At 62.3% G+C, this 12,804-nt stretch overlaps 2 protein-coding genes across 4 annotated transcripts in view; one reads left to right on the top strand and one right to left on the bottom strand.

The window, feature by feature from the left end:
* faim2a (Fas apoptotic inhibitory molecule 2a) overlaps positions 1–8,508 on the bottom strand; it is a 56,514-nt gene extending 48,006 nt beyond the window's left edge. For 2 of the 3 annotated variants that reach the window (XM_043687570.2, XM_043687572.2), the window contains exon 1: positions 8,043–8,137. The gene's annotated coding sequence lies outside the window, so the exon portion shown is untranslated. Of the gene's footprint in view, positions 1–8,042; positions 8,270–8,384 lie in introns of those variants that run through there. The other variant, XM_043687571.2, reaches the window with a different exon arrangement.
* Positions 8,509–8,682: 174 nt separating this feature from the next.
* abcf2a (ATP binding cassette subfamily F member 2a) overlaps positions 8,683–12,804 on the top strand; it is a 44,815-nt gene continuing 40,693 nt past the window's right edge. Inside the window, exon 1 of the mRNA XM_043687568.2 lies at positions 8,683–8,793. The gene's annotated coding sequence lies outside the window, so the exon portion shown is untranslated. The remainder of the gene's footprint in view (positions 8,794–12,804) is intronic.

The raw sequence follows: 12,804 nt of genomic DNA, 5'->3' as shown, positions 1-12,804 counted from the left end.
GGTTGATGGAGGTGGTGGGGCGAGGGGAGGGGTTGATGGAGGTGGGGGGGCGAGGGGAGGGGTTGATGGAGGTGGGGGGGCGAGGGGAGGGGTTGATGGAGGTGGGGGAGCGAGGGGAGGGGTTGATGGGGGGCGAGGGGAGGGGTTGATGGAGGTGGGGGGAGAGGGGAGGGGTTGATGGGGGGGCGAGGGGAGGGGTTGATGGGGGTATGGGGGCGAGGGGAAGGGGTTGATGGGGGTGGGGGGGCAAGGTTGATGGGGGTGGGGGGGGCAAGGTTGATGGGGTTGGGGGGGTTGATGGGGGTGGGGGGCGAGGGGAGGGGTTGATGGGGGTGGGGGGCGAGGGGAGGGGTTGATGGGGGTGGGGGGCGAGGGGAGGGGTTGATTGGGGTGGGGGGCGAGGGGAGGGGTTGATGGGGGTGGGGGGCGAGGGGAGGGGTTGATGGGGGTGGGGGGCGAGGGGAGGGGTTGATGGGGGTGGGGGGCGAGGGGAGGGGTTGATGGGGGTGGGGTGCGAGGGGAGGGGTTGATGGGGGTGGGGGGCGAGGGGAGGGGTTGATGGGGGTGGGGGGCGAGGGGAGGGGTTGATGGGGGTGGGGGGGCGAGGGGAGGGGTTGATGGGGGTGGGGGGGCCAGGGGGTGTGGATAGGGGTGGGGGGGTTAATGGGGGGGGGGGGTTGATGGGGGGTGGGTGATGGGGGTGGGGAGGCGAGGGGGGGAGTTGATGGGGGTGGGGGGCGAGGGGAGGGGTTGATGGGGGTGGGGGGGCGAGGGGAGGGGTTGATGGGGGTGGGGGGGCGAGGGGAGGGGTTGATGGGGGTGGGGGGGCGAGGGGAGGGGTTGATGGGGGTGGGGGGGCGAGGGGAGGGGTTGATGGGGGTGGGGGGGCGAGGGGAGGGGTTGATGGGGGTGGGGGGGCGAGGGGAGGGGTTGATGGGGGTGGGGGGGCGAGGGGAGGGGTTGATGGGGGTGGGGGGGCGAGGGGAGGGGTTGATGGGGCGAGGGGAGGGGTTGATGGGGGTGGGGGGGCGAGGGGAGGGGTTGATGGGGCGAGGGGAGGGGTTGATGGGGGTGGGGGGGCGAGGGGAGGGGTTGATGGGGGTGGGGGGGCGAGGGGAGGGGTTGATGGGGGTGGGGGGGCGAGGGGAGGGGTTGATGGGGGTGGGGGGGCGAGGGGTTGATGGAGGTGGGGAGGGCGAGGGGTTGATGGAGGTGGGGGGCGAGGGGAGGGGTTGATGGAGGTGGGGGGGCGAGGGGAGGGGTTGATGGAGGTGGGGGGCGAGGGGAGGGGTTGATGGAGGTGGGGGGGGCGAGGGGAGGGGTTGATGGAGGTGGGGGGGCGAGGGGAGGGGTTGATGGAGGTGGGGGGGCGAGGGGAGGGGTTGATGGAGGTGGGGGGGGCGAGGGGAGGGGTTGATGGAGGTGGGGGGGGCGAGGGGAGGGGTTGATGGAGGTGGAGGGGCGAGGGGAGGGGTTGATGGAGGTGGTGGGGCGAGGGGAGGGGTTGATGGGGTGGGGGGGCGAGGGGAGGGGTTGATGGGGGTGGGGGGGCGAGGGGAGGGGTTGATGGGGGTGGGGGGGCGAGGGGAGGGGTTGATGGGGGTGGGGGGGCGAGGGGTTGATGGAGGTGGGGAGGGCGAGGGGTTGATGGAGGTGGGGGGCGAGGGGAGGGGTTGATGGAGGTGGGGGGGCGAGGGGAGGGGTTGATGGAGGTGGGGGGGGCGAGGGGAGGGGTTGATGGGGGTGGGGAGGCGAGGGGTTGATGGAGGTGGGGAGGGCGAGGGGTTGATGGAGGTGGGGGGCGAGGGGAGGGGTTGATGGAGGTGGGGGGGCGAGGGGAGGGGTTGATGGAGGTGGGGGGGGCGAGGGGAGGGGTTGATGGAGGTGGGGGGCGAGGGGAGGGGTTGATGGAGGTGGGGGGCGAGGGGAGGGGTTGATGGAGGTGGGGGGCGAGGGGAGGGGTTGATGGGGGTGGGGGGGGCGAGGGGAGGGGTTGATGGAGGTGGGGGGGCGAGGGGAGGGGTTGATGGAGGTGGAGGGGCGAGGGGAGGGGTTGATGGAGGTGGAGGGGCGAGGGGAGGGGTTGATGGAGGTGGAGGGGCGAGGGGAGGGGTTGATGGAGGTGGAGGGGCGAGGGGAGGGGTTGATGGAGGTGGTGGGGCGAGGGGAGGGGTTGATGGAGGTGGTGGGGCGAGGGGAGGGGTTGATGGAGGTGGTGGGGCGAGGGGAGGGGTTGATGGAGGTGGTGGGGCGAGGGGAGGGGTTGATGGAGGTGGGGGGGCGAGGGGAGGGGTTGATGGAGGTGGGGGGGCGAGGGGAGGGGTTGATGGAGGTGGGGGGGCGAGGGGAGGGGTTGATGGGGGGCGAGGGGAGGGGTTGATGGAGGTGGGGGGAGAGGGGAGGGGTTGATGGGGGGGCGAGGGGAGGGGTTGATGGGGGTATGGGGGCGAGGGGAAGGGGTTGATGGGGGTGGGGGGGCAAGGTTGATGGGGGTGGGGGGGGCAAGGTTGATGGGGTTGGGGGGGTTGATGGGGGTGGGGGGCGAGGGGAGGGGTTGATGGGGGTGGGGGGCGAGGGGAGGGGTTGATGGGGGTGGGGGGCGAGGGGAGGGGTTGATGGGGGTGGGGGGCGAGGGGAGGGGTTGATGGGGGTGGGGGGCGAGGGGAGGGGTTGATGGGGGTGGGGGGCGAGGGGAGGGGTTGATGGGGGTGGGGGGCGAGGGGAGGGGTTGATGGGGGTGGGGGGCGAGGGGAGGGGTTGATGGGGGTGGGGGGCGAGGGGAGGGGTTGATGGGGGTGGGGGGCGAGGGGAGGGGTTGATGGGGGTGGGGGGCGAGGGGAGGGGTTGATGGGGGTGGGGGGGCGAGGGGAGGGGTTGATGGGGGTGGGGGGGCAAGGGGGTGTGGATAGGGGTGGGGGGGTTAATGGGGGGGGGGGTTGATGGGGGGTGGGTGATGGGGGTGGGGAGGCGAGGGGGGGAGTTGATGGGGGTGGGGGGCGAGGGGAGGGGTTGATGGGGGTGGGGGGGCGAGGGGAGGGGTTGATGGGGGTGGGGGGGCGAGGGGAGGGGTTGATGGGGGTGGGGGGGCGAGGGGAGGGGTTGATGGGGGTGGGGGGGCGAGGGGAGGGGTTGATGGGGGTGGGGGGGCGAGGGGAGGGGTTGATGGGGGTGGGGGGGCGAGGGGAGGGGTTGATGGGGGTGGGGGGGCGAGGGGAGGGGTTGATGGGGCGAGGGGAGGGGTTGATGGGGGTGGGGGGGCGAGGGGAGGGGTTGATGGGGCGAGGGGAGGGGTTGATGGGGGTGGGGGGGCGAGGGGAGGGGTTGATGGGGGTGGGGGGGCGAGGGGAGGGGTTGATGGGGGTGGGGGGGCGAGGGGAGGGGTTGATGGGGGTGGGGGGGCGAGGGGAGGGGTTGATGGGGGTGGGGGGGCGAGGGGTTGATGGAGGTGGGGAGGGCGAGGGGTTGATGGAGGTGGGGGGCGAGGGGAGGGGTTGATGGAGGTGGGGGGGCGAGGGGAGGGGTTGATGGAGGTGGGGGGCGAGGGGAGGGGTTGATGGAGGTGGGGGGGGCGAGGGGAGGGGTTGATGGAGGTGGGGGGGCGAGGGGAGGGGTTGATGGAGGTGGGGGGGCGAGGGGAGGGGTTGATGGAGGTGGGGGGGTGAGGGGAGGGGTTGATGGAGGTGGGGGGGGCGAGGGGAGGGGTTGATGGAGGTGGAGGGGCGAGGGGAGGGGTTGATGGAGGTGGTGGGGCGAGGGGAGGGGTTGATGGGGTGGGGGGGCGAGGGGAGGGGTTGATGGGGGTGGGGGGGCGAGGGGAGGGGTTGATGGGGGTGGGGGGGGCGAGGGGAGGGGTTGATGGGGGTGGGGGGGCGAGGGGTTGATGGAGGTGGGGAGGGCGAGGGGTTGATGGAGGTGGGGGGCGAGGGGAGGGGTTGATGGAGGTGGGGGGGCGAGGGGAGGGGTTGATGGAGGTGGGGGGGGCGAGGGGAGGGGTTGATGGGGGTGGGGAGGCGAGGGGTTGATGGAGGTGGGGAGGGCGAGGGGTTGATGGAGGTGGGGGGCGAGGGGAGGGGTTGATGGAGGTGGGAGGGCGAGGGAAGGGGTTGATGGAGGTGGGGGGGGCGAGGGGAGGGGTTGATGGAGGTGGGGGGCGAGGGGAGGGGTTGATGGAGGTGGGGGGCGAGGGGAGGGGTTGATGGAGGTGGGGGGCGAGGGGAGGGGTTGATGGGGGTGGGGGGGGCGAGGGGAGGGGTTGATGGAGGTGGGGGGGCGAGGGGAGGGGTTGATGGAGGTGGAGGGGCGAGGGGAGGGGTTGATGGAGGTGGAGGGGCGAGGGGAGGGGTTGATGGAGGTGGAGGGGCGAGGGGAGGGGTTGATGGAGGTGGAGGGGCGAGGGGAGGGGTTGATGGAGGTGGTGGGGCGAGGGGAGGGGTTGATGGAGGTGGTGGGGCGAGGGGAGGGGTTGATGGAGGTGGTGGGGCGAGGGGAGGGGTTGATGGAGGTGGTGGGGCGAGGGGAGGGGTTGATGGAGGTGGGGGGGCGAGGGGAGGGGTTGATGGAGGTGGGGGGGCGAGGGGAGGGGTTGATGGAGGTGGGGGGGCGAGGGGAGGGGTTGATGGGGGGCGAGGGGAGGGGTTGATGGAGGTGGGGGGAGAGGGGAGGGGTTGATGGGGGGGCGAGGGGAGGGGTTGATGGGGGTATGGGGGCGAGGGGAAGGGGTTGATGGGGGTGGGGGGGCAAGGTTGATGGGGGTGGGGGGGGCAAGGTTGATGGGGTTGGGGGGGTTGATGGGGGTGGGGGGCGAGGGGAGGGGTTGATGGGGGTGGGGGGCGAGGGGAGGGGTTGATGGGGGTGGGGGGCGAGGGGAGGGGTTGATGGGGGTGGGGGGCGAGGGGAGGGGTTGATGGGGGTGGGGGGCGAGGGGAGGGGTTGATGGGGGTGGGGGGCGAGGGGAGGGGTTGATGGGGGTGGGGGGCGAGGGGAGGGGTTGATGGGGGTGGGGGGCGAGGGGAGGGGTTGATGGGGGTGGGGGGCGAGGGGAGGGGTTGATGGGGGTGGGGGGCGAGGGGAGGGGTTGATGGGGGTGGGGGGGCGAGGGGAGGGGTTGATGGGGGTGGGGGGGCGAGGGGAGGGGTTGATGGGGGTGGGGGGGCAAGGGGGTGTGGATAGGGGTGGGGGGGTTAATGGGGGGGGGGGTTGATGGGGGGTGGGTGATGGGGGTGGGGAGGCGAGGGGGGGAGTTGATGGGGGTGGGGGGCGAGGGGAGGGGTTGATGGGGGTGGGGGGGCGAGGGGAGGGGTTGATGGGGGTGGGGGGGCGAGGGGAGGGGTTGATGGGGGTGGGGGGGCGAGGGGAGGGGTTGATGGGGGTGGGGGGGCGAGGGGAGGGGTTGATGGGGGTGGGGGGGCGAGGGGAGGGGTTGATGGAGGTGGGGGGGGCGAGGGGAGGGGTTGATGGAGGTGGAGGGGCGAGGGGAGGGGTTGATGGAGGTGGTGGGGCGAGGGGAGGGGTTGATGGAGGTGGTGGGGCGAGGGGAGGGGTTGATGGTGGTGGGGGGGCGAGGGGAGGGGTTGATGGAGGTGGGGGGGCGAGGGGTTGATGGAGGTGGGGGGCGAGGGGAGGGGTTGATGGAGGTGGGGGGGCGAGGGGAGGGGTTGATGGAGGTGGGGGGCGAGGGGAGGGGTTGATGGAGGTGGGGGGGGCGAGGGGAGGGGTTGATGGAGGTGGGGGGGCGAGGGGAGGGGTTGATGGAGGTGGGGGGGCGAGGGGAGGGGTTGATGGAGGTGGGGGGGCGAGGGGAGGGGTTGATGGAGGTGGGGGGGGCGAGGGGAGGGGTTGATGGAGGTGGAGGGGCGAGGGGAGGGGTTGATGGAGGTGGTGGGGCGAGGGGAGGGGTTGATGGAGGTGGTGGGGCGAGGGGAGGGGTTGATGGTGGTGGGGGGGCGAGGGGAGGGGTTGATGGAGGTGGGGGGGCGAGGGGAGGGGTTGATGGAGGTGGGGGGGCGAGGGGAGGGGTTGATGGAGGTGGGGGGCGAGGGGAGGGGTTGATGGAGGTGGTGGGGCGAGGGGAGGGGTTGATGGAGGTGGGGGTGCGAGGGGAGGGGTTGATGGGGGCGAGGGGAGGGGTTGATGGAGGTGGGGGGAGAGGGGAGGGGTTGATGGGGGGGCGAGGGGAGGGGTTGATGGGGGTATGGGGGCGAGGGGAAGGGGTTGATGGGGGTGGGGGGGCAAGGTTGATGGGGGTGGGGGGGGCAAGGTTGATGGGGTTGGGGGGGGCAAGGTTGATGGGGTTGGGGGGGTTGATGGGGGTGGGGGGGCGAAGGGGTGGTTGATGGGGGTGGGGGGGCGAAGGGGTGGTTGATGGGGGTGGGGGGGCGAGGGTGGGGTTGATGGGGGTGGGGGGGGCGAGGTGGAGGGTTGATGGGGGTGGGGGGGCCAGGGGGTGTGGATGGGGGTGGGGTGGGTTGATGGGGGTGGGGGGGGTTGATGGGGGTGGGGGGGTGGCGAGGGGGGAGTTGATGGGGTGGGGTCGAGGGGAGGGGTTGATGGGGGCGGGGGGGCGAGGGGGGGTTGATGGAGGTGGGGGGGTGAGGGGAGGGGTTGATGGGGGTGGGGGGCGAGGGGAGGGGTTGATGGGGGTGGGGGGCGAGGGGAGGGGTTGATGGGGGTGGGGGGGTGAGGGGGGGTTGATGGAGGTGGGGGGGCGAGGGGGGGTTGATGGGGGTGGGGGGGGCAAGGTTGATGGGGTTAGGTGGGTTTGATGGGTGTGGGGGGACGAGCGGGGGGATTGATGGGGGTGGGGGGTCGAGGGGGGAGTTGATGGGGGTGGGGTCGAGGGGAGGGGTTGATGGGGCGGGGGGGGCGAGGGGTGGGGTTGATGGGGGTGGGGTCGAGGGGAGGGGTTGATGGGGGCGGGGGGGCGAGGGGGGGTTGATGGAGGTGGGGGGGTGAGGGGAGGGGTTGATGGGGGTGGGGGGCGAGGGGAGGGGTTGATGGGGGTGGGGGGCGAGGGGAGGGGTTGATGGGGGTGGGGGGGTGAGGGGGGGTTGATGGAGGTGGGGGGGCGAGGGGGGGTTGATGGGGGTGGGGGGGGCAAGGTTGATGGGGTTAGGTGGGTGTGGGGGGACGAGCGGGGGGATTGATGGGGGTGGGGGGTCGAGGGGGGAGTTGATGGGGGTGGGGTCGAGGGGAGGGGTTGATGGGGCGGGGGGGCGAGGGGTGGGGTTGATGGGGGTGGGGGGCGAGGGGAGGGGTTGATGGGGGTGGGGGGCGAGGGGAGGGGTTGATGGGGGTGGGGGGGCGAGGGGAGGGGTTGATGGGGGTGGGGGGCGAGGGGAGGGGTTGATGGGGGTGGGGGGCGAGGGGAGGGGTTGATGGGGGTGGGGGGCGAGGGGAGGGGTTGATGGGGGTGGGGGGCGAGGGGAGGGGTTGATGGGGGTGGGGGGCGAGGGGAGGGGTTGATGGGGGTGGGGGGCGAGGGTGGGTTGATGTGGGTGGGGTGGGGCCGAGGTTGATGGGGGTGGGCGAGGGTGGGTTGATAGGGGTGGGGGGGCGAGGTTGATGGGGATGGGGGTGAGGGGGGTTGATGGGGATGGGGGTGAGGGTGAGGGGGGTTGGTGGGGATGGGGTGAGGGGGGTGGGGTGCGGGGTTGGTCAGGGTGAGATGGGGTTGGGGGGTGGTTGGGTGAGGGGGGGTTAGTGTGGGTGGGGGCGCTTGGTGTGCATAGGGGAGAGGGGTGTTGGTGTGAGTGGGCTGGTGTGGGTGTGGATTGGGGAGGGTGGGGATGAGCGGGGTTGGTGGGGTGAGGGTGTGGAGGCTGCTAGGGGTGGGTGAGAGGAGGGTTGGTGGGGGTGGGGTGTTGGGGGGTGAGGGGGGATTGGGGTGGGGGTGAGCGGGGTTGGTGGGGGTGAGGGGGGGATCTGTAGGGGGAGGTGGAGTATTGGAGGAGATGAATGTGATTGTTGAGGGGATGAGGCCCCATTTTCTCCGACCTCCAAGAAGCCTGGCCCGGGAGGGGAGCGAACCCTCCGCCATTTCTTACCGTTAACCCAGCGGCTCCTTCCCGCCTCTCGGCTCTGGCCGTTACACCACGTGATCCAGTGGCGTCGTGTTGCCCTGGCGTCGCCGCAAGGTCTCTTGGGGGTTGTAGTTCCCGCGCCGGTGCGTGACGCAATCCAACAGCGCATCAATGGCCGTTTGGCGTCAACACCACCCGCCGACCCTCTCCCAGACTGCAACAGGACCTCAGTGGGTGTCGATCAGAGTCTCCTGTCAGTCAACCAACGGTGGGTTTAATAATGTGGAATTTGATTCACTCACCAGCTATTATAATTTAAAAATATAATGCACCAACTAATGTTTTGAATTATGAATATGTACGAACCCGGCTTTCCCGTAAAGATCAGCGCATTGTCGGATTTGTAGTTCATCGCGCCCATTGAACAACGGCTCAGAATATCAGCGTGGACTACAGCTCCCAGAAGGCTGATGGGCAGCGCGAAGGCATCGCGTGAGGGTCCGTCAATAGGTGCCGGTGGCGGGGGAGGGCGGAGCCTGGCGTCCCGCGCGGTTCCTTCTGGAAGTTGTAGTTATTTTGTGGAAGCTGTTCCAGCCAACAGGCAGCTGAAACTGCACCAGACAAACTACAATTCCCAGAGGGCCAAGGGCTGAGCTTCCGCCAGGCTCGAGGGAAGGGTAGGCAGAAGCCGGTCGGCACGCGGCTTATCGAGGTGTCACTGACGGACCGGTGTTAAACAGGACGGCAACCGACAATCTCCCGTCGGCTTCTCCAGGTGAGGAATCGTCCATGATATGGTCTTGCGGATTGAGTTCATAAAGAAGAAGAAGAAGCTGCAGCCGCAGCAGCGAAATCTCTCCTCAGGCCGGGCCGAGCTGTTGTGAGGCTCCGGCTCGGCCCTGGTCACTTAGGCCCCGGCGAGAATCCTCCCGCTTCCCAGAACAGTTTTGGGTTCGAGGCCCAGTTCCTAATCTCTGCTGATACTCGTCGATAATGAAATCCAATGGTCTAGGGCGGTTAGGTGCATTTTAAACGTGCACCAGCCCATGATGGGATTGAATGGAGGAACAAACAGGAAGGGCTGAATGGCCTCCTCCTCCTCCTCCGAACTGTTAACGCGCCCAGTTGTGAGAGAGAGGGGGGGGTCAGTTTTTAATTCGTTCATGGGATGTGTGCTAGAACGTATTGTCTTTGACAAAGGTGGTGGTGGGTTGCCTGCATGAACTGCTGTAGTTTCCGGAAAGGACGGCTCCATCAGGTCATTAATTTTCTGAGTTAAAAATCACACAACACCAGGTTATAGTCCAACAGGTTTAATTGGAAGCACACTAGCTTTCGGAGCGACGCTCCTTCATCAGGTGGTAGTGGAGGGCTCGATTGTAACACAGAATTTATAGCAAAAATTTACAGTGTGATGTAACTGAAATTATACATTGAAAAATTGATTGTCTGTTAAGCCTTTCATCTGTTAGAATACAGTGATAGTTTCACTTCTTTCATGTGTAAATCACAAAACCCTTTTTTTTTAAAAGTTGTATTCTCGGGTTAGCTGTTAACAATGGTGATAGCTAGACAATATGTTGAAGGTGTTAGCCCCCTGTGCTCTCTGTCTATGCCATGGTGTTAAGATTGATTCTAATCTAAAAAGTGAGATAAGAGTTTTACATAAATTCATGCAGTTTTTGAGCTCCGAGTTCTACACGAATGTATGCAGTTTTTGAGCAAAGTGCAATGTAACTCTGCAAGTACAAATTCACCCCACAAAATGTGTGCATGTGAGTCTTTGTCTGTCTGTGTGTGTGTCTGCCTGTGGGGGTTCTAAGTGTGAGAAAGTGTGTGTGTGTATGTGTAGTGAGTGCAGAGTGTCTTAAGTCTGTGAGGGAGTGTGTGTGTATATAAGGGTGTGTGTGGGTATCTGTGTGCACCTGTATCTGTGTGCACCTGTGTCTGTGTGTATATGAGTGTGTGTGTGTGTGTTGTGTAGGAATATCTGTGTGTGTAGTGCAATGGTGATCACCTGTAATGTGACATGAACCCAAGGTCCCAGTTGAGGCCCTCCCTATGGGTACCGAACTTAACTATCAGCCTCTGCTCGGAAAGTGGCCGAGCAAAGGCTGATAGTTAAGTTCGGCACCCATAGGGAGGGCCTCAACCGGGACCTTGGGTTCATGTCACATTACAGGTGATCACCATTGCACCACACACACACTCTTTGTGGGGTGAATTTGTACTTGCAGAATTACATTGCACTTTGCTCAAAAACTGCATACATTCATGTAGAACTCTGAGCTCAAAAACTGCATGAATTTATGTAAAACTCTTATCTCACTTTTTAGATTAGAATCAATCTAAACATCATGGCATAGACAGAGAACACAGGGGGCTAACACCTTCAACATATTGTCTAGCTATCACCATTGTTAACAGCAAACCCGAGAATGCAACTTTTAAAAAAGGTTTTGTGACTTACACATGAAAGAAGTGAAATGATCACTGTATTCTAATAGATTAACAGACAATCAATTTTTCAATGTATAATTTCAGTTACATTACACTGCAAATTTTTGCTATAAATTCTGTGTTACGATCGAGCCCTCCACAATCACCTGATGAAGGAGCGTCGCTCCGAAAGCTAGTGTGCTTTCAATTAAACCTGTTGGACTATAACCTGGTGTTGTGTGATTTTTAACTTTGTACACCCCAGTTCAACACCGGCATTTCCAAATCATGATTAATTTTCTGGGTTTACAATTACCATCAGTCTGCTGCTGGCATTCTGTCATGTTACTGGGCAAGAGTAACTTCCTGTTCATATCTGTGACCAGTGTATTGCAAATTGGTGACTTAGTTGAATGTGTAATAGCTTGATCCCCATAGTATCATTCAGTAATGTATCATTAATTATTAAAGGTTAGATGTGACTAATGGGACAAAAACTCATTTTACTTGTGTGAATGGCTATTAGACTAGCTTTTATTTCCAGATTTATTACTTGAAATTGAATTTTGCTATCTGCCTGGTGGTTCTGGATTATTACTTCAGTGACATTATCACTAAACTGTTGCCTTCTTTTGTTCCAAGAGTGATTAATATTTTCTCTTTGATCCCATTTGCTCGGGCTTTTGATATCACATCTAGAATTAAAACTAGATTTTATTGTGATGTAGGAGAAAGTGAGGACTGCAGATGCTGGAGATCAGAGCTGAAAATGTGTTGCTGGAAAAGCGCAACAGGTCAGGCAGCATCCAAGGAGCAGGAGAATCGACGTTTCGGGCTTGAGCCCTGAAGAAGGGCTCATGCCTGAAACGTTGATTCTCCTGCTCCTTAGATGCTGCCTGACCTGATGCGCTTTTCCAGCAACACATTTTCAGCTTTATTGTAATGTACTCCAGTACAGCATGAGTACAACATTGCTATTTCCTGTGCCATCTTAGATACAAAGGGGTCCAGGTACAAAATCTTAGATAAAAATGAGAAAAATAAAGAAATAAAATAAAAAGTTCAGCATATCAGTCCTTCTAAAGTAGAGAAAGAAGAATAAAGAATAAAAGCAGATGAGCCCATGCTGGCCTTGTCCTGAGGCCTGGGGTCCAAGCAGGGCTCATGCCCAGGGCCTGGGATGGCTCAGCTTGCCACCACCGATGCTGACTGAGGACAGGAGGCAATTAGAAAGGGAGAAAAAAGAAAAGAAATAGATGGAGTGGATGTGCTCCAACTCAGGCGTCCTACGATGCCATCTCAGATCAGGGTAATGTCAAATGTGACCAAATGTGGCCTTGATATCCATAAGACCAGAAAGTACAGACACAGATTTAGGCCATTTGGCCCATTGAGTCTGCTCTACCATTTGATCATGATTGATATGTCCCTAAATCCCATTCTTCTGCCTTCTCCCTGTAAGCCTCACCTCCTAACCTACTAGGAACCTATGTATCTCTTGTTTTTTTAAAGACACTCAATGTCTTAGGCTCCACAGCCCTCTGTAGCAGTGAGTTCCACAGATTCATCACACTCTGGCTAAACAAGTTCCTTCCCAACTTTGTTCTAAAGGGTTGACCATTCACCCTGGCTGTGCGTCAGGGTCTTTGACTCTCCTACTTGTGGAAACATCTTCTCCACTCCCGCTTGTATCCAGGCCTCTACATGCTCCCAAGTTTCAATCAGATCCCCTCTCATCCTTCCAAACCCAAGATTAGACACACCCACTTCTTCTGGAGTTTAGCTCTTTTGTTCCATTTAGGGACCAAAAGACTTTTGAGGCAGGTGATAACTATAAGAGTACAGTTGTAAATCATTGTCATCTTTCAAGTCAACTTCATTGCTCATTATTGAGTGGGTCTGCTGTATCCTGGGCTTTATAAATTGAGGCATGCACTACAAAGCAAGGAAGCAAATGTTGGTTGATGTTAGCTGAAGTATGGAATCCAATTCTGGGGACCACATTTTAGGATAAGTGTCAAAGCCACAGAGGTGATTTTGAAGACTGGTACAGAGAAGCAGAAATTTGTGGAGAGACTTTACAAAGATCTAGCCAATTTGTAGGGGATAAATTTGCAACATGTATGAAGTATAGTGGAGTGAAATTCCCTTCTGATAGCTCTTTAAAGCATTGTATAGATGTTTTGTTCTTCATGACAACCTCAAATGGCTGTGACTGACTCTAGGTCCTTCTAAAGTGTGAAAAATCTTGTCTGAATTCACATTTTTTCTTCGTGTTCTGTGTCCAAGACAATCTCCAGATTCACTTTTACAGTACTTACTCTCTGATATTCTCCATCTCATGGTG

Source organism: Chiloscyllium plagiosum, unplaced genomic scaffold (assembly GCF_037043375.1).
Source record: "Chiloscyllium plagiosum isolate Xiang-an unplaced genomic scaffold, Cpla_swu_hap1 HiC_scaffold_4, whole genome shotgun sequence".
Taxonomy (NCBI): domain Eukaryota; kingdom Metazoa; phylum Chordata; class Chondrichthyes; order Orectolobiformes; family Hemiscylliidae; genus Chiloscyllium; species Chiloscyllium plagiosum.
Note: the sequence above shows the minus strand (reverse complement) of the source record. Positions and strands in the feature narration are given on the sequence as shown.